Below are 27,030 nucleotides of genomic sequence, written 5' to 3' on the forward strand. Positions count from 1 at the left end.
TAACAAAAGCCATGACATCACAAGAAAAAGCTGAATTGCTTGATAAGTTCCTTAGGTAGAGGTCTGCAGCTGTGGTTGCCCAGTATTTCAAGAAAGTTGAATTCAGAGTGAGGACCATCATAAAAAAGAAAAGGAAATTCATGAAGCCATCACTGCAGCTACACCAGCAAAATGTGCAGCAAAAACTTTGTACGTTTTTTGAAATAACTTTTTATCTCATATTGAAAATGTAGCTTTTACATGGGTATAGGATTACTAAAAGAACAGCATGCCTATATACTGCAATATGATTTGAAAAAAAAACAAAGTCATTATATGACAACTTAAAGCAAAAAGAAGGAAGTTTTGAAAGCTGGAGAATTTAATGCCAGCAAAGGATGGTTTGATCATTTTAGAATGAAGTTCCATTTTAAAAATGCCAAAGTAAAAGGAGAAGTAGCTTCTACTGACCAAGAGACAATAGATGAATTTCCAGATGCCTTTATCATTAAAGAGAAAGAATATCTGCATGAATAGGATTTTAATGCAGATGAAAGTGCTCTATTCTGAGAAAAAAATGCCAAAAGTAGGCGTTAGTAAGAAGTGAGCACTCAGATTTCAGGCAGGAAGGCATAGGATAACTCTACTGTTTTGTGCAAATGCAGTGGGTTTATGATCAGTACTGCCTTTGTCTATAAAGCTACTAACCCCCAAGCCTTGGAAGGAAGGAATAAACACCAGATGCCAGTCATTTGGTTATGTAACAAGAAGTCCTGGATAACAAGAACACTAGCTCTGGATTGGGTTCATCAATGCTTTGTCCCTGAAGTCAGGTAATTCCTGCCAGCAAGGGACTACTTTTTCGAGTTCTTTTGATATGGGACAATATCCCTCGCTACCCAGAACACCACAAATTTAATACCACAGGTGTCCAAGGAGTCTATTTGCTTCCAAACACAACATCTCTAATTCAGCTTCTAGATTAGGGGTCATAAGAAGCTTTAAGGCTCATTAAACACAGTACTCTATGGGAAAGATTGCCAACACTATGGAAGAAAACCATGAGAGAGAGAATATCATGAGAGTCTGGAAGGATCATACTATTGAAGATCTCTCATTGTTATAGAAAAAGCCACAAAGCCTGAAACAATAAATTCCTGCTGTGTCCAGATGTTGTGCATAATTTCACAGGATTTACAACAGAGCCAGTCAAGAAAACCACAAAAGAGATTGTGCATATGGCAAAAGGTGGACAAGTGAAGAATTTCAAGATATGGATCTTGGAGAAATTTAAGAGCTGATAGACAAAGAATTAACAGAAGACAACCTGATGGAGATGAGTGCTTCCAAACCAGTGACAGATGATGAGTAAGAAGACAGAAGAAGCAGTGCCAGAAAACAAGTTGATATTAGACAATATGGCAGAAAGGTTCTGATTTCAAGACTGGTTTTGACTTTTTTTTTTAATACATGGAGCATTCTATAATACAGGCACTGAAACTAAAACAAATGGTAGAAGGAGGATTGGCACCATATAGAAATATTTTTAGAGAAATGAAAAAGCAGAAATCAGACTGAATTATGAGAGGCACCTCTATGAAGTTACATCTGGTGTGCCTGCCTCTCCTGCCTCCCCTTCCACCTCTTCCATCTTTTCCATCTTTGTCACCCCTGAGACCTTCTGCTTCTGAGTATGATGTGAAGACAACCAAGAGGAAGACCCTTATGATGATCCACTTTCACTTAATGAATAGTAAATATATTTTCTCTTCCTTGTCATTTTCTTAATAACATTTTCTTTTCTCTAGCTTACTTTATTGTAACAATACAGTATATAATACATATACAAAATATGTGTTAAGTGACTTTACATTATCAGTAAGGCTTTTGGTCAACCATAGGCTATCACTACTTATATTTTGGGGAGTCAAATGTTGTACACAGATTTTTTACTGCACAGTGGGATAGCACCCCTAACCCCTTGCATTGTTCAGGGGTCAACTGTACTTTCTCTTTTTATTTTACCCTATTTCAAGCCAATGTCATGGATTCACATGGGATCTCAGGCTTTGTCACCAATAGGTATGAGCTCTATTTCTAAAACATCCACCTAAGCCATTTCTTCACAACCTGAAACCTAAAGATTTGATTTTCTGAAAAAGGCACCAGAGCAACACTTCTTTTGAGTTTTGATGCAAAAGAAATTACCAGGAATTGTTAGCAACTATTGCCAACTTAAGGACACATCCTCTTGACCATTGGGCATCCCAAGGGACCTTAAAGATGAGTATTTTTAGGAATTCCTTATAAGTGACAACTACATAAGCAGACAGCTCCCATCTAAAACTTTGGAATAAGCTGAGTGCAAGAGTAGACAGCTTCCGTGTATGGCCATGGAACAGGGTTGATTTTCTGCTTCTGCAGCACCCTTTTTCTTTTCCTCTGCTCTACCACTAATATTTTCCATTATTACACTTTAATATCCTCTCTTAATTAATTAAAAATTTATCGATTAGTATCTTCTTTATATTCATCCTGTTACTTTTAAATTCCTACAACCTTTTGCCACTTACTTAGATCAAAGCTAAAACTCTCTGGCATGCTTTTCTAAATTGGTAGATACTGCTCTGAATTTGGCTTATTGATAACAAAATTTAGTAACTATTAATTAATTATTTAACACTTTAGAAAATAGATTCCCTATTATAGATACCTTCTGGTAGTTCAGTTTCCTTTACATCATTTAATCCCAAACTTTAAGTATTATAAAAATTGGAACTAGATCCCATGTCAACTAAAGCGTCTGGTTGAAGACACTACAATTCTATCAGCAAAAGGTACCACATCAGAAATGAAAATTAATCCTAACTTATACCTGCTTGCTACACCCTAATTTACCCTGTGTATTCATTCTAATTGTTTGACACTTTCAGATATTAAAAACTAGCCTAAAATACTCTATACAATTAGTTCTTTCTAGCATGCTAACATGCCCCGAGTTCCCCCATGATGTGTATTCTTTCTTGCAAAAATCCTGACTTTACCTACAAATATGTTCTTGATGATCTTTGGCTGGAAAGCACTGACAGTAGATCAATAACATACAGTTCCTAATTAAAGAAGTATATGATCCACTTGTATAATCAGAAAAATCAACTAACCGATTTTTCCTACTTCATGTTCAACACTCAACACAGAACACAACTAGGGCCAAATGTGTGGGTTTTTTTCCACACCAAGCAATTCTTGGACACCAGCTAAGCATCCTACAATTAAACTCAATTCTGATACTACCTGCCTGGAGATAGTGTCAGATTCCACAGGTTAGGGACTCAGTCTCACAAGACTTCTTCCATTTCAGATGCTGCTATGGTTTGAATGTGTTACCCCCAAATTCATGTGTTGGCTACTTGATCCTCAAGGTGGCAGTGTGGGGAGGTAGGACCTAATGAAGGGCAATTGGGTTAACGTTTATTATACAGACCGGCAGGTAATTGATACATTAAAAAGCAGTATCATTAGAGAGAAGAAATCACAGTTTATTCTGTTGCTGGAGAGGATCCTATGACAGTTTCTTAAAAGATTTGCGGTGGACTTTGAAAAACCAAGAGAAAAAGCAACAGAATGAAGGATAGCACTACTGAAGAGGGAGGATCATATCAATAGAAGGGAATGACATGAGCAATGATATTGTAGTATGAAAGTTGATGGGTTTTTCAGTGAATCCAAATAGTCAAGCAAACTGGGCCTGGAACAGAAAACAGTGGAGTTTGGACTGTAGCATGTATACAGCAGGGAGCCATTAAAGACACTTAAGTAAGGCAGATATAGAATCAGAACACACTTTTAGAAGATACCCCGGTGAAAAAGTGAGGAAATAGGATAGCCTAGGGAAGAGACAGATGTTGATTGCAAAGCTATTGCAAGTGTCCAGGAGAGAAATCATAGTAGCTTGAGCTTAGGCAGGCAGTGGGAAGAGAACTGAGTGGACAGATTCACAATGAAACATTTTTGAATGGCAGTCATGTTACTGGACTCAGAAATTAACAGGATACACAGATTGAAGGTACAGAAAGGACTTGAAAATGACTCTAGCACGAGGGATGGAGGGAGGAGTGTTCAGAAATTCTGAAGGAGATGAAGATTCAGAGGAAGATGATACATCCCAGTCTGGACCCATTTGGATTGCTGTACATGTAGAGGCTTCAGCTGGGAACATCAAAAGACTTCTGGAAATACAGATTTGAACTTTGGAATGGAAGTCTAATCTGGAGAAAGAGAGAGGGAAGACAGAAATGAAGCTGGGGCTTCTGATGAAGCGATGGCAAAGTGAGTAGGTTGATGAAATCTGGACTTCTGGAGAATCCCATCAGCTAAGGGGTAGACAGAGATGAAATAGAATGTTCAGAATTGAGACAAGAGCAAGGAGATAAAAGGATACCTGAAGACAGTATATGGAACATTAAGTAAACACACAATAAATATTTTCTGAATGAATAAGAATTATATTAATAATTTCCAATTACAATTTTTTTCTCTCAAAATATCCCTCCTTTCTCTACTTTCAGTAAAATTTCCTCCATTGTGATTTTTCTGCTAACATCAGCTATTCTAAAAATCTTTTCATGATCAATGTCAGACTCTTATTTAGACTTTGTCTTTCTCAAAAATACTGGCAAAGTACATATACTCAACCTTATTTATATTTCTTAAATTACCTTGCCTGCATTATACTGCCTGAGTAGTCAAGTGGCCCCAGAATATTTGAAATATATTAACAAAGAAACAGGAAACAATTAATGGCTACTGCTGCAGCAGCTCAGTAAATTAGAATAATCAAATACATCTTGGGGTAAACTCATGTGCACATAGCTGTAAATAGTAATCTCCATTCTTTAAAAAACACAAATCAGTTATTACACCAATTCATAATCATTCTCATTTTAAGTTCTAGATGAGAATAAGTCATAATGAGAGAATTTGTACTTTCTAATTAGAGTTGATTTTTTTTTAAAGCAGAGAAATGAAATGGTGAATTATTACAAAGGAAAGTCTTATCAATTAATTGAAGAACAGGAGAACTTAAAACACATGCAAATCAAATAGAGGTAAAAAGTTCCAGTTATTCAGGGAAGTCCACAAAGCACACGTGCTTCTGTCCAGAATCCCACAGGACTTTGTATGATAGAGGCAGAGCTAAAACAAGACCATGAGTTGCTGTGGAAGAGGAATTTGGTGGGTTGGCCACACTTTGGGTGTGTGCCAGGTTTTCCCGAGCACTCAGCACACACAATCACTGCATTTGCATGTGTAAATTGGGTAATGGCACGCCTAACTATCAGATTTGTATGTGAAAATGCTATCAGCATATGCACTATTGGTTGTGTGCCCACTAAAAGAGGACTTTTAATGGGGTTGCATTCGTTGGGGAGGAAAATTTCTAAGAAGTTAAGATGATGGTTCTACATGCCTGGATCCAGCGTAGGTGCCCCTATGGATAATTGGCACCCCTGATAATTACTTTGTTGTTGTATGTTCTCTCAAATTCTGTCTAGGGGAGGAAATTCATCAGAGGATCATTTGACCAACTCTAATTAGCACAGAGTAAAATTATACCCAAGTTACTCTTGGCAGTGCCAATCTGAGCCAAACGAACAGACTGCGGCACAACCAGCCCATTCATCTTGGCCATCTTCACAATCAACATGGATCTCTGCAAAATTGACTTAGTCTGTTTTTCCTCCCTCAGACACAATATTTCTCAAACATCCTTGCTGTCATATCATTTTACTTCTCTGAAGACTTTAGAGTTTCTCAACTGCCTCATATAAGAAATAGACCAGATAGTTGCTCCTTCACCCCCCGACCCTGCCACACAGCAAAACATGATGATCATTCTTTCTCCCTACCTCAGTGGGATTTCTTCCTTCTAGAAGTTTCCATGTTCATTTATTAGTACCCTAGAATGTAAATAACCATAGTCTGTCTGAGCATTCACCCGAGAAACACAGTGACCCTATCTTTTAAGTCAAAAATCGGTGCACATGACATATGGGGATAATGGGACTGAATATTTTGAATTAGAATTTGTTAAAAATTCTGGGATGTTTGGCTGTTGCAGCCAAAAGGTGCCTAATTCTGGGTGCTTCCTTCTCTGATAACTCTTACCCTGTCCATCCCCCCCAAAAGAAAAAAAATCAATATAAAACAACTGTTATAATATATCACTTTTGAACCATTCTTTCTGCTGTCTAAATGAACATTTGTGCACAAATGGCTTATCCCAACTCTGGATTTTCCCTCTTGATAGCGTCTATTGTTAAACTGCTAAAACCCACCAAGTTGTGAACCATTTGGTCTTCTTTTCACCCATCCATCTTTTCAACAGTTTTTCTCAAAGTTTGTTCTCAGTAACATTTAATAAGAAATGTCTGGAAAACTCATGAGAAATGCAGATTCATGCCTCATTCTGGAAACACTGAATTAGAATTTGGGGGAATGAGGCTTGGGAATCTATAATTTAACAAGTTCCACAGGTGATTTTTTTTGTTTTTCACTCTTCAGTGGGCAAGTTGTCACACAGTTTTATCTTAATTTTTTATTTGCTTTTTTTCATTTTGCTGTGAGGATTCTCGGTATTAAGTTGTAACCTAACTATTAAAGGCATGCATTGCATACCTTTCCTATTAATACAGACAGGATCCTTATACTGGTTTGTGGTTGTGAGAATGAAATCTTAGCAAGAAAATACAACATGAATATTAAAATAAATGTCATAACATAAAACATGCTTTGGTCCAGGGAGATCACTGCCTTACTCGATCTACCTGCTTTGCCTGCAGTTATTTTCAAGGAATGGCAACCTGAGACCCAAGATCATCTTTACTCATGGTTTACCATGTAATGGGCACCCTCAAGTGTTATGTTGGCCTAAAAATACATACAGTCAGCAATAAGAGTAGACTGATTTATGATCTCTCAATATTAAAAAAGGGTAGCATTCCATTTCACAAAGAGTGTTCTGCTAGATGAGAGAATATCATGAACATATTGGAGAATCCTCAGTTCAGGAACAAGAAACCACTGGTATTTTTTTCCTCCATATTTTAATTTAGCTATCTGTTTCGGATTACATAAATAAAAATGAGCCTATGTATTTTCTCTATAAAATAAATCGGTGTCTCTACATAGGGATCACTAGTTAGATAGAACATTAGGGCATATATAAAATTGCATCCGTAAAAGACACGAAAGCATTTCTCCATGAGAAAGACGCTGCTAACGGTGACCTTCATGTTGAACAGTAGGGGGTCAACACAGCCACTAAATCATTATGATTCACAGATGAGATCAACATATTCATATTTGTTTGCCAAATGTGTATTTTAATTTAAGCTTCCTCTGATTGATGCGTGTAATTTATGCTGCCTAGAACTAAAGCATCATATTTTTCTTTTTTCCTAACTAACAGGGGGAGACTTTCTTGGAAACAGATAAAGGAAAGAGTCCAGTAATTTGTAGCAATGTGACTACAGCCACACATGCTCCAGAATTAATGTTCTTCATTAGGGTGAGTAGGATCAGCTGTATGTATACATCAGGTTTTTAATTAACTCAGTCCCCACAACAGGACTCATGATTCAAACTGTTAGCATTTTTTTCTTAAATCACAAAATAAAAAAATTGGGTGGCACATCTTTTTCACACACACAGAAAAGGGGGGGCTATTCAAAGAAATGAAAGGCCCTTTGTATTCTACTGAGAGTGCTCAGAAGATCTTTATAATCCCGTGTTAATCAGATAAAGGAGAGCTTGGCATTGAATGATTCCAACGAGATGCTGAAAACTCAACCATTCTCCGTATAATAGATGCGATTTCAGGTTATTTGTCCTAATGCCTTTAAAACTAACATTTGGAATTTGTTAGGCATTTTTAACCACTTTGCTCTTGTAGAACTGACCTGCTGATAGTTTCATAAGATACTACCAATTTAAGGAAACTTCAACAAGGCAACATGAGGAGCTTAAGAGAGGGGTGAGGGAAGAAACTTTTTATAGCAGCTTCATTCTCTGAGATCATATTAACATAAATTTGACAGTTAATCTCCATATTGCAAAAAGGCTGCCCAGACTTACTTAATTAAACTTAGAACAAATATGTTTCTTTATTTGCCAGGTACAGTTTTTATCTTAAAAATACTGACTTCCAATTATGATTTGAGACTGTGGTTAGGGCAAGAGCATGGGACAGAGCAGACCAAGGGATGTGTGTTTCAGGAGAGAGCCGTGCTTCCCAGGCTCCTGAAGAACTCTCATGAAAGATGCTGATGATTTGTAAAAATGATTTCTTTGCTTCAGATTTTAAATGATAAAATTAAATCCAATAGGGATAGTTTTTCCCAAATTCATTTAAAATTTATTCTTCAATAAATATTTGTTGAATAAATGCCCAGACTATTATATTTATTCAAAGAACTAGCTGAAAGAGTGCACATGAAAAGAACTATGGAGGAATGAGCAAGGCCTTTGACATCGGGAGGCCTTGAATTTGTACTTTGGATCTGTTCCATATTGAATTGCAAATAAATTAACCCTTTGTAAACCTTATGTTCCTTTTCTGCTAACTGAGGTTAAGAGTATCTCATAATTTTTAGCGAGGATAAAATATGATGATTCATTCATTTAATAAATGTTTATAGGGCATTTTGTGCCAGTCCCTCTTCTAGGCAATAGTGAATGACACAATATCCCTGTTTTCATGGAGCTTCCATTCGAGTGGAGGAAACAGGAATAAGCAGATTCTATAATTACAGGCAGTCTTAAGTTCTATGAAGCAATAACATAGAATAAGAGGATAAAGGGCAGTGGCAAAGGGAAGGTGATATTTAGGTAGAGGGTGAGAAAAGATCTCTCCAGAACATGACATTAGAGAAGATTGGAATGAAGCAAAGAAGCAAAGCCTGAGAATTGTGGGGGAAGTGAGTTCTGGGAGGAGGGAGCTGACTTTGGTAACTGAAGTAGTAGGGAAGTAGTAGCCCTGAAGTCATCAAGGGCTTGGGAGTGATGACATGAGGACTTCCCAACGTTGGCTCCTCCTAGAACTCACGGGCTCCTTTAGGTTTCAATCTGACTTTGCGACGGGGTGCCGGTGGGGAACTGGGGGCAGGAAAGTGACAGGATCTGGTTTGTGTTTGACAAACATTACTCTGGCTACCATGTGGAGAAGAGATTGTAACAGGGAAGACAGAGAACAGGAAAGATGTAAGAGACTACTGCGGTTTTCTAGGAAAGACATTATGGTGGCTCAGGATGTGGTAGTGAGGGTGGTGGAAATGAAAGTGGTCAGAGTTGGGAACTGATGGGATTTGCTAATGGATTGGATTCCCTTCCTCTTGAACAAACTAAGCAAATACAGAACACATTTAATCAAGGTCATTCTGTTACTACATAAAGCAACAAAAAAAGCCAAACGTTTAGGGCTACAGTAAATAAGCAAGCCTTCTCAAGAGAGGCAACAGTATGGTTGGATAGCACGCATGAAATATAGCAATGCCACAGTAGCATAAAGGTGATAAGAAAGCTTCAACCTTTGTTAACTGCTTGAAACTCCTAAAATGCAATGTGACTATTTGAGAAATCCCTGCAGGGGTTTTTATGTATGCACCTGCTCATTGCTATAATAATATATGCTGCCTTCCCCATTGAACAAACAAAAGCAACCATTTAAAAGTAAAGACAGTGGCATGAAATAATTGTGTCGGTGGAAGTATTGTTCTCTACGACTCTGGTGGAAGTGAGACGCCAGATCAACTCAATGGAATTTTCTCACCAACAGAGGGTAATCTGCCAGATGGTACATCCCAGGAGGACAAGGTCCTTGTGTTACCAGGTCCTACTTCATGCTCGATATAGCCATTTAATATTTGTTGAAATAAACAGGGCTAAAATATATAAAAGGGCTTTTGAAGGAATAGGTCATAAAAATGACGTTCAGTTATCTGCCCCTATAAGCAGATTGAGACTTGAGGTAATCGCCATTTGCCAGTTACAGTTACAAAATGTTTGTAGTCTTTTTATTCCTCTCAGTAAAACATCCTTCTGTCATATCATAGTCCAGGTGCTTGCACAGTTTGGAACTGGTGCCAATCAACTTGAACGCCTAGTTTCCAAGTTCCTCGGTGTGGCCAAAAGCCATTATAAATGTCACTTGTCTGTAGAGTAACTCGGGCCCTCCATGCCACAAACATCTCCGGCACGTGGCTTCCGTTATAATGATCCTGGGCCTCTGTCAAACGTGAAGGAGGCTGTAATCATGACTGGGGGGGACAGACTGTGGAGATTTCCTAGAGGGAGGCAAGTGTTTTCCCTTCACGACATGAGCGGGGTGGTCATGAACTTGCCTGCCACACAAGTGCATCTTGGGCTTATGAGCCTGTCCTCGAACACCCTGGAAACAAATGGCAAAGGCTGCTGTTGCTGAGTGGCAGATTTCCTGCGGCTCGTTCCCCACACAGTGTACTCCAGCCTCTGATGCTCCTCCAGATTGAGTTTCAAGCTCCTAGGAGAATCTCCTTCAGTTTACTCATCACGCAGCAGAATGACTGAGGAGTGTTTTGAGGGCTCTTTAGCCTCCTTCAGAGACAGAGAGAGGGAATTTCCTCCCTTAGCTGGAAAAGCATCGAGCCAGTGTGTCCTGAGAATACAGAAGAGGAAACACGGACTATGTGAATCAGGAATAAATGAAACTTTTCCCTTAGAATAATATATTTATTAATTTCTCACCAGTTGGTATGATGTGAAATCAAACCGCTTATCATACTTTGGGCAACTAATACCTTTTATACTTTTATAGCATAACCTGCTTTACATTTGACAGAGTAATTTTGCACGCACTTACTTGTTTGATAAGGTAGATGGGCTAGAAGTTGCAACTGTAATTTTATGGTTACAAAATATGCTCATTGAGGTTAAGTGAAATGTCCATGGATATATAATATGTAATGAGCCAGGACTCAGATGTGAATCCTTATCAGGACTTCAGGCCCATATTTAATTAGCTACAGAAACTTTGCAGGGCTTCATAACATCCATATACCAGTATTTGCTGTTTACATCAAATTACTGTATACATCAGTCAGGGATCTCAGAAGACAAAATCAGTTTTAGCTGATTAAAGCAGAGAGTTAATTTATTCAAGAGCTCTTGGGTGTGTCTCATGGCCTGGTGGGCTGGAGGGATGGTCTCCTTTATGAGCCCAAAACCCTCCATGAAAGAGACTTTTGCCACATCCATTAGTTGTCATTAAATATCCACTTCATGAATGCTTTGTTCATAGAAATATCTAACTATTACTAATAGGCTACTAGTCTAATATAATCTATCTTTTTTCTTTCTTCCATCAATAGTACTTATGACTCCAAAGGCAGAACAAGTCAAAGATAATGTCCTTTCCTTTTAAATCTGACATATCCTTCCTCAAAAAGCAGAATGTGCCGTGAGATCTGGTTTTGAGCCCCAGATCAACACATAATACCTATATCACTTTGTTTCCCTCAGATTCCTTAACTTTCCTATTTACCTCAAAGAGTTGACTGTTCATTCAGTATTTATTGAGAGGCTGAGATTAATACTGTAAAAGTGATTTGTAGACTATAAAGTTCAATGACAATCGTTGTTACCACACAATTTAGTGCTTAATTATACCCTGGCACTTATTTATAACTGTTTCATATATTTCTGGTCTTTCCTCCTGGACTGCAGGATTCTTTATCAGAGCACGTTCCCCTCTGTAATATGCAAGCACAACGCTCGTCCGTCGTAGGCTGAACGTGTACCACACACCGAAGTCCCAAGTTGATGTACATAGAAGCTCAGCTCTGGCCTTGATTCTCAGCTGCCAAAAGCCATCTCAAGTTTTTCCACTGCTCAGAGTCACACTCGTGCTCGTTAAACCATAACTCAGGATCTTCATGATCTGTTCTTAACTTACCTGTCTTTCTCTCTGATTCTCCTTCACCAAAAGGCCAAATTAACCTAAAATTCCTCACCTCTGCAAATGCCTTGTGCTCTCTTGCCATTGTGTTTGTCCTATGTGTCCTGTTTCTAGAAACACCCCCAGCTTGTTGAATCTCCATGTTTCAAACACCAGCTCAAATGCTAACTAAATGACATTACTCTAAGTGGCATAATATCTTCATCTTCTGAAAAAACAACAATTTTTGTGTCTGTGTTGCTTTTACTATTACACAGTTATCTTTCAATAGGTTTTTCTTAGTCATCTCAGAAGGGTAACATTCCAGAAAGTTGAATCTCCTGTTTATCAGGACACCAGGACTAGCTCATAAGTGAAGAACAGAGATTATTAACACCTTGATTTCTGCAGATTTTTTAGTTCTTAAAGCTTGTATTTCTTATGACAACTTCTTGATGGATTATTGCTTATATTTTGTAGAAAAATTAAAAGTCAGGCTACAATAAAATCAGTTAGTAATGGTGAAAATAGGATTAGAAACCAGGTTCCTTGGTTGTAAACTTAATATTGCTTATATTCAAGTTTTGTCTACATTTCTTCCTATAAATTAAAATAATGATAATTACAGATCAACTAATATTCATAGTTGATCTGGTTTATAAGTGACTATATTGCTCTAACACTTTGTGATTGACAAATATCATTTCTTTTCTTCCTGACATGGTATGGTATATAATCTAGCTAATCAGATTTCAAACTATACTTTGCTATGGGCACTGACTCCGAGAAGCAGGTCACATTTTCTGAATAAATAGGAGCTTTGCAAGTAACTAAAGTATTTTGTTACACAAATGGAAGGTAACATGACTTCTTGTAATACGGGGCAAGAGTGAGGTAGGATGGATCAATTTTAGTGTTGAATTGATAAAGAGGAAATTGTTTTCATTTATGAATCCCTTATATTCCTGTTCCTGGTCATAGGGGGGAAATAAGCCTTGATACTTATGACTGATTTGATAAAATAAGATGCTACAGTTAATTTACTGTATACCTAAAGACTGTGCCTTGAAACCCTTTTTACAATTGAAAACTGGGTTTCAAATTCCCTCTGTTTAAGAAAATTAGGGACTCCATTTACAGCCATCAAAACAGATAATATCAACACAAGTGTGGGAAAAGGATTATCACTTTGGAACTATGATTTCATATATGCTTCTAGTCACCAATACTAGGGAATGTTGTCAAATATTTCTGAGAAAGCTCACACTGTCTCTGTCTCCGTAGGTTGATTAGATGAGCTTTCATACATTGGAAACCTGACTACTTTCCAACAACTTGATTTCACAAATGGAAAAACAGCATCTGTTTTCCTGCAGCTTCACATATGGCGATCATTGTTGCTAAGACAAGCTGAAGCAGGTAGTCCGTGTGACAGTGCCCCTCTGGAGTGCTGCAGTCTCCAGGGACCAGATTACACTGGTCTGCTGTGAGGGGCTCTGGCTCCCCAGGCAGTGGAAAGTGCATATTTAATCAACATATGCAAAGCATCCGTATGAACAGCAAATTACAGAGAAAATGATCAAATGCAATATTTAGAACCTCTCTGTTTGTATTTGCAGTGGGCTAATTTGGAGAGGTGTACTTCATGCCACACTCTGCTAGTTGAGTACTTAAGAAAAAAAAAACATCATCCAATTGTTTGCAGAGGCAAAGAAGTTGAAATGCTTATATATGCATGAAGGGGGTAGTGCTTGTTATGAAAGAATATGGCTTTGTCACATAGCCAACAAGGAAGAATAAAAAAATGAATCAATGTTGGGCACACATGGAAAATACATTTTGTATATAAAGATACTAGAGCCCTATAGAATTTCATTGGGGGGTCTGTGTCCCTCTGAATGCTCTGAGTGTGTTTTATAATCTTCAATGTATAAAATATACTATATATAAGATTCCCTAATCAGTGGCCCATTTCAGGGGTTGGGAAGCTAAACCACAAACTCTCTTTTTTTCCTGCCAGGATCAATGTTTGTGTTTTAAAGGTCAAAAGATTGGCAGCTATAGAAATTAAATTCCAGAATACATCCACCAGCCAGGTATATTGCAAACAGATGTTCTTTCACTGAAATTGCCATGCCAGTGGTCTTAACCCTCTTTGGAAGGACAACTCAATCAATTCCAGCAAGAAAAGCCTTCAGTGATTTTGGAGTAGTCTTGGACTTCTCCTGAATATAACTATCATTTAACAAATATTTCTTTATCAAGAACTGCTTCTTTAGCATCTGTTTATCACAGGATCATAACAGATTGGAACTGGAAAACCTGAAAGTACTCAATCTTTCAGTAGTAAAATAAAAGCCAGGATTCCTAACTTGCCAATAAGTTTTTTTCAGATCAACTTTCTTCTAAAAAATACCCAGTGAGGCACAGGTAAATTTGGAGCATTTTATGACGTTAAATAGTAACCCTCTTTTGACAGATGAAAAGTAGGAATATACAGGGAAAAGGCAGAAATTGAAGGGAAGTTAGTAATAGAAGCAGTGTATCAGGTCACACAAGTTAAAAGATGTCAGAAAGAAGACAGCAGAGGCTACTACCCCTTAGTAGAAACTGCAAAATTAGATTCCCACATAAGATCAAAAGGAAGGCCACCTGTCTGGGCCTATGTTTTGTAGCTTATAAATTAGAAACTTAACTGTTTTAGGACTTGAACCACTGAAGTACAGAATCTGAGCAGTATTGGATGTTGCACTCACTGGGACTCTACAACCCAGCCGGCTGCCCTTGGAATGGGGACTAGCCCCTTCATAAAAGGCAGTTCTCTGGGATTACTATCCAGGAAGCTCCTACACACATCCTTCATAGCAGAGGCTCCGGGCCTGGCTCTTTCCTTTCATCAGTTTGGCCTCTTCATGCTAATGGCCCATGTTACTCCCAGATGTTACTCTCACTTTCCCATGTTTGGCTCAGGTGATTTGCCCAGGTCTGCAGTGCTGGGCCTTGGCCAGAGCCTATTTTGGATTTTACTGTTCTCCTAACCAGCTTGAGTTCTGACAGAAAGAATAGGGAGGTAAATAAATATGCAGATTCCATTTTCTACTCTGTACCTAACTAGCAATCTGCCCTTGCGAAGTCAATTTCTGAATCCCTCTCTTGGCCTCACTAGTCTCCACTGTACAACAAGGGAATCTGGCTTGAGCAATGAAGCTCCTCTGAGGCCTAGCGAAAAGACAGCTTCATGTACCTTTTCAACCAGATTCAACTGAGCAACATTTTGGATTTCTGCATAAAATTCTGTTTGAAAGAAAGACTCTGGTCAGGAAGAAAGAGTTTGTGAGCCTCTGAACTAGAGAGTTACCAAGTTTCATTATGTAATCCATGATAGAGTCTTTTATACAATTGTTTGGTCTCATAATCAAGCTTCATTTGAAAATTGAGGATCTGGCATCCTGAAACATTGCCTGATGAAAATGCCCGAGGTCTAGGTGGGTTGTAAGCTCCTGAAGAGCTGAGAAGACACATCTTACTATAGCATCTTACATAATTGTTATCATGAGGTAACTTATATTGCAGGTGCTTAATACAACTTGATAAATATTCATGGAGCTCCTGTTTTGTACCAACACTTTCTTGGTTCTGGGAATGCAAAGATGGGTGAGACATGTTCTACCAGACCCAATGGTTGAATGTTGACAGGATGAAGAAATGAATATTATAAAAAGAAAAGGGAAACCCCTTTTAGCGAGGCTGACATACGACATCTATTGGTAACCCATTTAATGGTGTCATGTATTTTATTAGTATCTAAGTTTCAGTGAAAATGAAAACCTCAATAAGATTGACTACATTAATTTTGAGTAAGGGAAATTTCCCTTTCTTGGCCTTTTCAAACTTGGGAAAAGTTGTAAGTGCTTTATTTCACCCCTTAAAAATACAAACTTCGTGGTGGAGACTGAAGTCATACCTAACTCATAACTTCTCACAAATTTTGCAAAGTAGTGAGGGAGAATTTCTCATACTGCCAGTGCTCTGCAGGCTGCTGAACTATTCCTATTTGCTCCTCTTGAACTCAGCTTTGAAGCACCTTCTGAACAATTGTCTGTCCAAATGTCTAGTGGCCCATTGTGGTAATTATCACTACATCACTAAGCATACTCCAAAAGAAAGCTTACTATTCCAGAAAGTCCTAAAAGTCTACTCGTTTTTCAGCCAAATGATTCCTAGTGACAGTAGCCTCAGAAGCCAAATTTTAGTTCTTCCCTAGTTTTCTGAGAAGTATAATATTAATAATAGTGCCTGATAGGCTGTTTGAGGATATAATAGAGGTAAAACACTTAGAATGTTTGTTGTGTTTAAGAGAGCTGTATAAGGAGCAATTACGATTATTATTGTCGAAATGTTGGATTTTTTTTTTTTTTTTTGTAATCATAGTGAACTCAATAAGAAGCATGATGCCCACATGGACGTTTTTTCATATGTGTTGTAGGAAACCTACTGAAATGACTGTGAGACCCTACGGTGAAAAGTGATCTTTCTGCAGTGAGAATGAGCCAGGGCTGGGCAGTCAGCACACTTGAGTATTGTACCTGCCTCCACCACTGGCAAATACCACCAGAGATGCTGTGAAATGCAGATTCCAAGGCCCCACGTTATATCTACAGCATCAGAATCTCTGGGGTGGGAGCCCAGGAGATTCTTACACACAGTGGAGTCTTATGCACATTCAGCCACCCAGGTGTTATGCACCAGCTCCGCCACTTACCACTTTCTAGCTTGTAATTTTGGGCCTGTTACTCAATCTCTTCAAAACCTTGGTTTCTTCACCTACAAAATGGAGCTAAAAGCACATTGTGGAAATTAATAAGACGATGCATGGAAAATGCTCAGCCGGTCTGCACAAAAGAAATGTTTGGCACATGATATGTATTAGCTTCTTTAAGCTTTATCCCTGCATTGAATTAAATCATTGGAAATCAGTGAAAATTATTTAGATAGCACTAACGTATGCAGTGAGTTCCTAAAAGAAATGAGTGTCCAGATAACATGTTTCTCTGAACCAGGAATTTTCCTGCAGTGGACTGGGAGGTGGGCTAGGGGTACAACCATCCTATTATAAACAAAGCACAGTTATGGATCAGAGCTTGTTGGAGTCCTTGGTTGTATTAGGGAAGAAAAACAATAGGTTGAGTACCACTGCCCTGGGGGGACTTGTATGATTCTTTTCTTTTTCAGAAAATATCATCCTACTCCTCACCCTCAAGGCAGTTTTTGTTTTTATCCTCAACTCTTAGGAAAGTTGGTACCCAATTACAGGAACTCACTCATCCCAGAGAGCTGGTTCATTTTTCTTTGCTTTTCTTCCCCTAATGTCTTTTGATTTTGATTCAAGTGTAATATTTTGGTCTATCTCTCTTATTTCATATTTGTTATAGAAATTTAAATCACTTTAACTCCCTTTATATAAGAATGAACGAAATAGGTAAGAAATAAAGTCATAAAGCATATAGAGAACAATTAATGTTTTTTATTTAGGAAAGCTAAAATGAGAATAAAAAGAATCAAAACATTGATGGAAAAAAATTGAGATCAGAGCTCAACAGTCACAGGGAAATGAAACTTGTAATTTAACAATCAGAAAAAATAAACACATTAGGACAAAAAGCTTTTGTTAACAGAGTACAAAACATCAAGTCAAAGGAAAGCACTTACTAATCAGACCAGCTTTCCTTGTAATGATGACTATACCTAAATATTGCCAAATATATAAGTAAAAATGGAAATTCTAGTTAACAATTTTTAATTACTCATTTCTAAGTGATGCCAAGTGTATATTAACAAATAGCTGAATGATTGACTGAATGTTTTGGTTTTCATCTGTATGTTTGGTGTCATGTAGATAAATGCTCAATCTAAGGAGTATCGTATTAACAAATTGAAAAGCAAAGGAGCAACTTGTTGAATAAATGATGGGTTTTTAAGTCTTGCTCCATGGATAAATATCATGGAGAAATTTCCAAATCAAAACATCAATATGATGCACTTGTTAGCATCATTTTGCACCCTAGGTTGTGGTTTTTCTGTGCTACTGAATCTTTCTAGAATTCTCAATATCCTTATTTCACTCCTATTTACATTTTAATATTATCAGTGTATTTTTGTTAATCACATAAACTCCAAACGCAGATTGAATAACCACCTATCTATATAGACATTTGTATTTAAGACTTCTGTAAAACCGTGCTTACTCTTTTTTAGCAAAGTATAGATAGCAAAATAATGCTACAGTTTACTGACAAGGACTGTTTGGGAGGGGGAAATAGCATTTACATATGCACATGAATGTACGAAGGATTGCTGGTCCCACTCTGATGTTCCTGGATGAAATATATGTATGAATGAACATTAGCGCTGGCATTTATTTGAAGCAGTGGGATTTGGGGAGGGAGGGAGCAGTGGGAAGGAATGTTCTGGGAAAAATAGTAAAATTCCTCTCTTATAGTTCCCTATGTCCATTTCTCTCCTTTTTTTTGTCCTTTTTACCTTTGCAGCCTGCTACACACACAACCCATGGAATATCAGGTATTGAGCAATGGGTATTCCTGGTGGCAGTGGGTAAGGAGCCCTTTCACTTCTCAGTTCTTCATGTCTCTCTCTCTCTCACAATCCCCCCATTTATATATATATATATTTTTTGTTTGTTTTTGTTTTGTTGTTGTTGTTGTTAGAGGGATATTAAAGATCAGCATATGCATTTACCATTTACATGCAAACTTTTTCTCACCAATTAAACCAGATACAATGAGAATTTTTTTTAAATGTAGTTGAGTGTTCTGAAAAACAGAGGACCTAGAAACTACTGGCACACACTACTTCAAAACTAAAGAAAATTTGTATGCACTGGGCAACAATATGCAAAGAGTCAATTCCCAGTCTTCTGAGCCAATAGATGATGTAGACTATCACAAACTGTGGATGATCTAACAGCTATTTGTGCTTGGCATTGATATGCTTTTGTGATTTCATTTTGCCAGAAATCTTCCTGTTAGTTTAGGGAAAAGGAAATGTATTATTTCTTGAGCATCCAAGAATGATGTACATATGAATAACAGGTTGAGGGAGGATGAGGATGATTCAAAGCACATAATCTGGCCACTACCAAAAGTTAGCCATTTAATGGTTGATGCAGAGGAGCTAGACAGGGAGCCAGCAGCTATGGGATGGCTGTGGTGTTCCATGCATTTAACATTCAACATGTAGGAAAATCCACAAAATAACCCTAGGTAATATTAACCCCATTGTATAGATGAGAAAACTGATTCTTAAAAGGGTCAATTAACTTACTCCTATAATTTCTCAGACTTTATGTCAATGAGGAGGTTTTTGCTTGTTTGTTTTTGCCTGTTGTTGTTTGCATTTATTTGCTTATATAAGGTGTTGAGCTCTGTCCCATTATTCTCTATATCCTTTTTGTCTTTCAAGTCCATAGTTGCCTGAGAGTGAGCCCTGTGAAAACTCCTAGGGCTCCAAGGAACAGAGTTGAGAACCACTATTCCAGGCCATTCTGCTTCTCTAGTAAATGTATTTTCACCACTACCTTTGCAAGTTTATTTATAGTGTAATTTTATATCTGCAATATAAAATATTATACAATTTAAATAATTTAGCTCTTATTTTATGTGATTCTTTTGAAAAAGATATATGAGAACTATAATAACCATTAATGAAAATACTAACTAACCTTTATTGAGTCCTTGCTATGCTCCAGAAACTAAGTCCATGATTTACTAACTTCTTTTTTTTTTTTTTTTTTTTTTTTTGAGACAGAGTCTCACTCTGTTGCCTGGGCTAGAGAGAGTGCCGTGGTGTCAGCCTAGCTCACAGTAACCTCAAACTCCTGGGTTCAAGTGATCCTCCTGCCTCAGCCTCCCGAGTAGCTGGGGCTACAGGCATTTGCCACCACACCTGGCTAATTTTTTCTATATATTTTTAGTTGTACAGCTAATTTCTTTCTATTTTTAGTAGAGAGGGGGTCTCACTCTTGCTCAGGCTGGTCTCAAACTCCTGAGCTCAAATGATCCTCCCACCTTGGCCTCCCAGAGTACTAGGTATTTACTAACTTCTTAATTCTCATTTTACATATGAGAAATTGTGGCACAAAAGAATTGAGCCTAAACTTAGAGTTTGCTTTTTTAAGCACAAATATGTTTTTTAGTCAATTTATAACTTTGTGTTTTTAAAAAAAGAGTTAGGCTATTTATATTTTTTATAATAATAAGCACTTTTGGTTTTATTTTTGTCACGTTGTTTTATGACTTCTGTGTTTTGCCCTTGCCTTGTGTTTCTCCTCCATTTCTCAGACATGAATTCTATCTTTTGCTAAGTTAAGCAGTTTCTTTAGACATTTCTGTTAGGTTTGGTTTGGTTTAATTGTTTTGTTTGATATTTTTCATCTTCACTTTGTTGTTGCCTTATAATTAAAAAAAAATAAATTCTATTTTAATTAAATTAGATAATCCTTTGCTATTTTAAAATACATTTACACTTACACTTTTAAATAAATATCAGTGTAAAGAGAATAGTCCCTCTCTTAGGCCAATAAGAGATTCCTTCACTTTCAGCCCATCCCATCACTTTTTTATCCACTTCCCAGTTCTTGTCGATACAATCTAAGAATTTAAAACCAGAGTTTACCCATTTAAAAAAAAATTACATATTCTATCTTTGAAATATATATTTAACTTTTGTATTAGGCTTTGTAATAAATTATGCATACAATAATTACTTACACAACTGATTAATCCTTTTTACATTCAGTTCCAAAGCACTTTTTTTTCCTCTATAACTCCCCAATTGTTACCATTTAATATTTATTTATATCATATCTCGGTAAGTTGGAGGGTACCTTCACATAATATTTGGAAGACAAGTATATGGATGTTTATTTGCTGAATTCTTCTATGCCTGATTATGTCTTTGATGCTGCCAATGTACATTTAATTTATACTACCAACACTCTATAAATACCAGTGGATTTCTTTCTCACACATGAACTGCACATGAGGTCTAATGCTAACCTGATTTAGTTGTTTTATATGTACACTGGTTTTCTTCTATGGCTACTTAGAGGATGTTTTTGTTTATCTTGCAATCCTAAAATTTCAGTAGGAAATATTCTACCACCTATTGTTTCTCATTAATTTTACCTGCTTCATGATGGGAACTTTAGTGTGCCTACTCTTGTTTTCTTTTAGTTCAGGAAACTTTTTCAGCATTATGCCATAATTACTGATATGTAGTTCATCTTTTCTTCTTTAGAAACATTATTTGTATATTGAATATCCAAGCTATGTGTTTAAAAGGTGTCCCATCATTTTAGTTTCTTTGAACATTTCCTCTGAGTTCTGAGAAAATTTTTCACGTTTCTCCTCCATGTTACTAGGTATATTTTCTACATTGATGATTCTGCTTTCTATTAGGGCCAACAGTGGTTTTGTATTTCTTCAATGTAATCATTACTTTAAAAATAAATCTATACAATTTATATGTGAATTTAGCATATGTTATAGTTTTCATATATATAATTCATACATTTTTAAGCAATGTTTTAATTTTGCAAACCCTGTTTAATCTCTGCCTGAAGCTCATTAGCTAGTTTCCTTTGCAGCTCAGCACATTGACTTCTCAGGTCTTTTTTTACTTCTGTGTTGTTAAATAACTTACTGCAGTACAGAGAGGGGCTGAACAAATGGATACAAAGTGAGCTCAGTTAAATTAATGCAAAAAACAGAAGAGCTATTTAGAGTTAAATGTGATAGCTCAGGCTTTACAAGACAACTGAAGAATCCCTTGTATTCTAGCTAAGGGTGAAGTTAACTGAGGAGGAAGAGAAGGGAAAGATGGCAATAGAGACTATTAAAACATTAACCAAGAGTACAAAATCACTAAGTAAGTAAAAACCTAGATTATGCCTTGGCACTAGAAGTTGATATGGATATGCCCAATATCCTATAAGTAATCTGGAAAAACTTTACAGAGATGAAAGACACCAAGCAGACAGAATTTGGAAATTAATGTCAACATGGCCTCATCTGCATCATGGGTTGGCAAGACCTAAGGGTATAGTGGTTATACCAGTAATCACAGTATCACAATGCCTTCAATTAAATTATCCCCAAACACTTTCACTGTGATGCTTTAGCAACCTTTACATTAAAATCCTCAGCTTCCATCTCTCTCCATGGAGATCACGTAGGCCTGGAACGGACTTTAGATGTTGGGATTTAAACTGCAGCCTCCACCATAGCCACTAGCCCCACAGCTGGGTGACTTCCTGTTTTGAAAACATCCATATTCAGCTCGTTTCTCTTTCTATGTTTATTGTACTTCTATGTGGGAAACTGGGCAAATTTGTGAAATAGACTTCGAGGTTCTCAGCTTTCTCCCTCTGCTTATCGTGACCACTTGTGCTTCTTCTGGAGTAAATATTTTCTCCTCAGAGCTGGGACTCAAAACAAGTAGAAACACTCATAGTCTCTGAAAGTTATTGATTCTCTCCTTTCTCATCCTTTCTTGTTCCTGTCTAGACTCTTCAGATCCTAGGAAGTAAGGAAATAACGCACTTCCCCAGAACTTTCACGCTACAGTGCCCCCTTGTGCAACTTGGTAAGGGCTAGGATGGCAGGGATCCAAGGAAAAGAAGAAAGGCTCAAATAGGGTTATTTTAGGGTTTTGTTTCCAAATATATGGAGGAGCCAAAATGTATTTTCACACACAGCAGGTTTTTTTCCTCTTCTTCTTTCATTGCCTATATAAAGGAAAACACTTTGTTTTTAAAGAGGGGAAATCCACCTCTGAAATTATGGAACACTGACACAGCATCATTCATCTTGGCAAAAGTTGACTGAGCAGATGATGTAGATCCACTTAACTTGGACTCAATCAAAGGTTTTGCTATTTTCATTTCACAGGCCAGATGTAGCTCATCATCGGTTGGAATCAATTCCAGAAGAGGTGTTAGAGTCTGTTGGTCCAAGAGAAAGTCTGATCCAGACACCAAAAAGAGCCATGAGGAAAATGGATACTATCTCCACTGATCTCCCAACAATTTAGGTAGTACAATATTCAGTTCAGATTAAGCAATGGGATAACCTACAAGCGATGCTATTTTAGTGAGTTTATAAGGTTATATTAAATTCACAGTCATTGTCAAATTATCTCCCAGGTTCTATTTCTGTGAATAGACTGTCATATCCAAATGGATGGGGAAAGTGAATAATTATTAATATTAATAATACATACACTTGGATTTTCTTTTTTTTTTACACTTGAGTTTTCAATAAATCAGAAAAGCTAGAAACCAATCACATGCTAGAGATGTGTCTAACTGAGCTACTTGAGTCGTCTGTATTGACTAGAATCTGACCATCAAATGCTTTATAGTTTGTTACCACAGCTCCTACATCTTAAAGAAAACACATGCTCAGTATTGAATATAATGCAAGGAGTCAGTATTTTCTGACTAAAATTAATTTAAAAAAATGGGAATCTTTATATCAATCTTAATACACATTACAATATTTATTTCTCATACTCTTAAGAGTAGGCACTAAAATCTGAATTTCTTAAAACATCCATCAAAAGCCATGCAGATCAATAAAAAGGGCAAATAAATCCAGTCAAAACTTTTCTCTACAGCATAGTTAGGAAATAGAAAGTACTAGGAACTTCAATTTCCATATATGTGGGGAAAAACTTTAGCAACCAGCAAGTCCAGCTTGGAAAACCATATTATATCAACTAGAGGAGAGTCCAGCACAGTTCTAGAGGTAGCACAATGCAGACAAGTTTATCTAGAGTAGTACGTCCCCAGAAGAAAAGACTCCTAACGTAAGTGGGGAAATAAACTTCCCACACACCCCAATTCAAGGTGTTATGAGTACCTACTTGGGTCATGGATTGAATTGTATTGCCCCCAAACATGTTGAAGTCTCCCCTCCTAGCACCTATGAATGATACCTTATTTGAAAATAAGGACTTTGCAGATGATCAAGTTAAAATGAAGTCATTAGGGTATCCCCTAATCCAAGAAAACAACCCAATTAAAAATAAACAAATGACCTGTATAGATATTTCTCAAAATAAAACATACAAATGGCCAATAGGTGTAGGAAAAAAAAGATCAACATCACTAATCATCAGTGAAACACAAATTAAAACCAAAATGAGATATCACTTCCCACCTGATTGGATGGCTATAATCAGAAACACAAAAGATAACTGGTGTCAAGGAGGATGTGGAAAAAAAAGAAACCCTTCTACATTGTTAAAATTGATATAAATTAGTATGGCCATTACAGATTATGGAGGTACCTGAAAAAATTAAACACAGAACTTCCATATAACCCAGCACTCCCACCTCTGGGGTGTATATCCAAAGAAAATGAATTTAGTATCTCAAAAAGATATCTGCACTCTCAAGTTCATTGTAGAATAATTCACATTAGCCAAGATATACAATAAACCTAAATTTTCACTGATGGATGAATGGATAAAGAACATGTATGTATACAATGTTGGTAATTACACATAAATGGATTAATGCAAATTGATTGAATATTCCAATTAAAAGACAATGATGGTGAGATCAAAGAGTAATACCATCTTATATATTATTTAAAAGCAGCACACTTTAAATATGAAAACACATAAGAGAAGAATATATACCATATAAACCTAGAACTTAACAAAGCTGGCATGGCTATAATAATATCAAATAAAGTAGACTTTAAGGTAAAGAAAATTGCCAGAAATAAGGAGGAAATGTCACAATATCACCAGGAAATTATTTATCCAGAAGACAATCTAAAGTGCATATGCCACTAACACCAGAGCTTCAAAATACATAAATCAAAAATTGAAAGAACTAATTGCAGAAATAAACAATCATAGTTGGAAATTTTTACACTCTTTTCTCAATAATTGATATAGAGCAAGTAAACCAAAAAAAAAAAAATCTATTAAGGACATGGAAGACCTAAACAATCTTAATAATTGCCTTAAACCAATTGACATTCATAGAATACTCTATCCGACAACACCAATTATAGATTTATTACAAAATTATTTGTAACATTTAATAAAATATATCGTATATTAAGCTATAAAACAAGCTTCACTATCAAAGGATTAAATTATACATATGATGTTCTCTGACATAATGTTAAATTAGAAACAAATACCAATAAGATATCCAGAAATATATCCAAATATTTGAAAATCAAACACCATACATCAAAATAATTCAAAGGCATTTGAGAAACTATTAAGTATGAAATGTCCAATTTCCTTAAGTACTAAATCTGACATATCACATTGACACATCTTGTTTTATTTTTATTGTGATGGTACATGCTTGGTCTTGCAAATGCACATTGTTACTTGTGATTATCTTTCATATTTTTTTAAGAGCAATTTTTGTGAAAACTTGGATAAGTCAAAAGTTTGTGTTATTTTCAAATATGAATTCCTTATGGAACCAATGCAGCACAGACAGCTCAAAATACAAACGAAGTGTTTGGGAAGGATGTGGCTAATGAACACATGGTACATTGATGGCTAGAGAAGTTCTGTTCTGGTGATTTTAATCTTGAAAATGAGCCACGTGGGTGACCTCAGACCAAGCTGGATAATGATGAGCTTCTATAGTGGAAGCAAGTCCATCTCAACCTATGTATGAATTGGCAGCAAGGTTTGACGTTACTATGCCAACAATATTGGACCATTTGAAACAAATTGGCATGGTAAAGAAGCTGGATAGATGGATTCTGTATGAAGTAAACAAGAATCAAAAGAGAAATCATCTCAAAGCTTGCCTTTCTTTACTGTCACAACATAAAGGTGAACCATTTCTATACTCTATTGTACATGTGATGAAAAATGGATTCTTTTTGACCATTGCAAGCATTCAGCACAATGGTTGGACAAAGATGAAGTGCTGAAACACACTCCAAAACCCAATATTCATCCAAAAAAAGCTGTGGTGTCTGTTTGGTGGTCCAGTGCTGGTATTATCCACTATAGCTTCAATGAAACCTGGTCAATTGATTACAGTAGATGTCTACTGCAGCCAGTTGGATGAAATGATAAGGATGCTTGTGATCAAGCAATCAAGATTGGTCAACAGAGACAGGCCAATCCTCTTGCAAGACAACTCTTGACTACATGTTGCACAAACACTGCTACTCAAACTACAGCAGCTAGACTTGGAAACGCTCTGTCATCTGCTGTATTCATCAGACCTTGTACCAACTGCCTACCTCTTCTTCTGGGCTTTGGACCACTTTTTGCAAGGAAAAATATTCAATTCTCAACAATCTGTGGAAAATGCCTTTCATGATTTCATTGCCACTCATTCTCCAGGTTTCTTCACTGCTGGCATAAACAAGATACTGTTAAGATATCAAAACTGTGTCAATAGTTTAGGCACACACTTTGAACTTTGATTAATTGTACTACTTCTTGTTTGAAATATAATAAACTATACTTTTGATTTGAGATTGGGTATTTCATATTTAATGACCTAATAGAAATATTTTGATCTAAACAGTGAGAGCCTAACATGAAGCTAAAATTTATGGAGCTAAAGTAATAACTAGCAAGTATCAGGATATAGGTGGGCATCAGATCTGCTAACTAATTCAAAGGGAAGTTATCAAAATCCATGAAGGACAGTTATCATAACCTCTGAGCTAAGGCTATTTAAGTATTTGGTCCAATAGAAACTTGTTGGTCTGTAGACTCTCAGCTTTTAGATACTGTTGATTGAAAATATTTACTTAAGCTAGCAGATACTGGTGGCCCACAGAAAAAGAGTTGGCCTTGGTTTCTGTTGGGCTCCTTAGGGCTTGTTACTGAGGTAGCTGCTTACTTCAAAGGTCTACTGGTCTGTCCCCATTGTCAGATGCAGACCCTACATACCTCTTTCATCACTTCCATCATTTTCCCTTTCCTTACCCTCCCAGCCTAGAGAGCTTTAAACATCAGACGGCAAGGAAGCCTCACTCTTGCTCATAAGATTTTTT

The 27,030-nt window shown here is 36.8% G+C and overlaps 1 long non-coding RNA gene across 1 annotated transcript; it reads left to right on the forward strand.

The window, feature by feature from the left end:
• Window positions 1–7,375: 7,375 nt before the first annotated feature.
• LOC105870635 (uncharacterized) lies at window positions 7,376–26,503 on the forward strand. The gene is made up of 2 exons (XR_012920221.1): window positions 7,376–7,549; window positions 22,918–26,503. It is a non-coding gene; the product is annotated as an uncharacterized LOC105870635 (long non-coding RNA).
• The last annotated feature ends 527 nt before the right edge of the window (window positions 26,504–27,030 follow it).

Source organism: Microcebus murinus, chromosome 7 (genome assembly GCF_040939455.1).
Source record: "Microcebus murinus isolate Inina chromosome 7, M.murinus_Inina_mat1.0, whole genome shotgun sequence".
In the NCBI taxonomy this organism is placed as follows: domain Eukaryota; kingdom Metazoa; phylum Chordata; class Mammalia; order Primates; family Cheirogaleidae; genus Microcebus; species Microcebus murinus.